Source organism: Petromyzon marinus, unplaced genomic scaffold, assembly GCF_048934315.1.
Source record: "Petromyzon marinus isolate PM22_M1 ecotype Great Lakes invasive population unplaced genomic scaffold, UKy_Petmar_22M1.pri1.0 PM_G_Scaffold_8, whole genome shotgun sequence".
In the NCBI taxonomy this organism is placed as follows: domain Eukaryota; kingdom Metazoa; phylum Chordata; class Hyperoartia; order Petromyzontiformes; family Petromyzontidae; genus Petromyzon; species Petromyzon marinus.
In genome coordinates, this window is record NW_027423035.1 from 5735001 (window position 1) to 5737500 (window position 2500).

The following is a 2500-nucleotide window of genomic DNA, read 5'->3' on the forward strand; positions in this document are numbered from 1 at the left end:
CGCAGCTGTTGGTATACAGGGAGAAGAGCAGTGGGCAAAGGACGCAGCCCTGAGGAGTTCCCGTGCTGATGGACCTGGAGTCAGAGACTTCTGTTCCCGGCTTAACGCACTGCTTCCTGTCAGAGAGGAAGTCTGTGATCCACCTGCAGGTGGAGTAGGGCACGTTCAGCTGGAAGAGCTTGTCCTGAAGCAGGGCAGGGATGATGGTGTTGAAGGCAGAGCTGAAGTCCACAAACAGGATCCTGGCGTAGGATGCTGGGGCGTCCACATGCTGTAGGGTGAAGTGGAGGGCCATGTTAACTGCGTCGTCCACAGACCTGTTGGCTCTGTAGGCAAACTGAAGGGGGTCCAGGAGAGGGTCTGTGATGGCTTTGAGGTGTGCCAGGAGCAGGCGCTCAAAAGACTTCATTACCACAGATGTAAGGGCGACCGGTCTGTAATCATTTAGTCCTGTTGGCCTTAGCTTTTTGGGCACAGCGATGATGGTGGAGGACTTGAGACAGGCTGGTACATGGCATGTCTCCAGGGAGGTGTTAAAGATGTTGGTGAACACCGGAGACAGCTGGCCAGCGCAGTGCCTGAGGGTGGCTGGAGAGACAGAGTCCGGCCCGGCTGCTTTGCGTGGATTCTGCCTCTTGAAAAGCCCATTAACTTCTCCCTCCTGAAAGGAGAGAGTCGTTTCTGTAGTATGGGTGGGGGATGGGGCCTCTTGGGTGGGAAGGGGTGGTTCAGGACAGTCCAATTGTCTTTCAAATCTACGGTAGAACTCGTTCAGGTCGTTGGCTAGGCGGGAGTCGTTAGTGGTGTGGGGCGCTCTGGGTTTGTAGTTGGTGATGTGCCTGAGCCCTTTGGCAGACAGAAGCAGCGTCGTTAGTAGAGAACTGGTGTTTTAGTGTCTCTGAGTACAGTCGTTTAGCCTCTCTCACCGCTTTGCTAAACCTGTTCTTCGACTCCTTGAATCTGTCTCTATCCCCACTCCTAAACGCTTCCTCCTTCTCCAACCTCAACCTTTTGAGCTTTGCTGAGAACCAGGGCTTGTTGTTGTTAAAGTTCACCCTGGTACGTGTTGGGATACAGCAGTCCTCACAGAAGCTGATGTACACAGCCTCTGTGAGTTCATCCAGACTATTGGTAGCAGTCGTGAACATATCCCAGTCAGTACAGTCTAAGCACGCCCGCAAATCTTCCACAGCCTCACTGGTCCACTGTTTAGATGTCCTCACAGCAGGTTTACAGAGTTTTAGTTGCTGCCTGTATGCACGAATCAGGTGGACCAAGGGAGTTCTGTGCGAGCCGAACAGCCCCGTGACCCACAAGAGAAACATCCCCGCCAAATTCGAGCGTTTGACGGGGTCTATCCGTGAAAAAATATTCACGTTTTTGAGTGCACATGCATTTCTGCTGCAAATGCCTCTGGAAGTTTCATGCCGTTCGTATGCCAATTGTGGCAACACGAAAATGACCCGTTTTCCCATTCCGAGGGATTTCTGTGCGACCCTAACAGCCCCGTGAGCCACAAGAGACACATCCCCGCCAATTTCTAGCGTTTCACGGGGTCTATCCGTGAAAAATATAGACGTTTTTGAGTGCACATGCATTTCTGCTGCAGATGCCTCTGGAAGTTTCATGCCGTTCGTACGCAATGTGGCAACACGAAAATGACCCCTTTTCCCATTCCGAGGGATTTCTGTGCGACCCTAACTAACAGCGCCCGTGAGCCACAAGAGAGACATCCCCGCCAATTTATAGCGTTTCACGGGGTCTATCCGTGAAAAATATAGACGTTTTTGAGTGCACATGCATTCCTGCTGCAAATGCCTCTGGAAGTTTCATGCCGTTCCTATGCAATGTGGCCACACAAAAATGACCCGTTTTCCCATTCCGAGGCATTTCTGTGCGACCCTAACAGCCCCGTGAGCCACAAGAGAGACATCCCCGCCAACTTCTAGCGTTTGACGGGGTCTATGCGTGAAAAATATTAAAATTTTTGAGTGCACGTGCCTTTCTGCTGCAAATGCCTCTGGAAGTTTCATGGCGTTCCTATGCAATGTGGCAACACGAAAATGACCCCTTTTCCCATTCCGAGGGAGTTCTGTGCCACCCTAACAGCCCCGTGAGCCACAAGAGACACATCCCCGCCAATTTCTAGCGTTTCACGGGGTCTATCCGTGAAACATATAGAAGTTTTTGAGTGCACATGCATTCCTGCTGCAAATGCCTCTGGAAGTTTCATGCGGTTCGTACGCAATGTGGCAACACGAAAATGACCCGTTTTCCCATTCCCAGGGATTTCTGTGCGACCCGAACAGCCCCGTGAGCCACAAGAGACACATCCCCGCCAATTTCTAGCGTTTCACGGGGTCTATCCGTGAAAAATATCAATTTTTTTTTGACTGCACATGCATTTCTGCTGCAAATGCCTCTGGAAGTTGCATGCGGTTCGCATGCAATGTGGCGACACGAAAATGACCCGTTTTCCCATTCCGAGGGATTTCTGTGC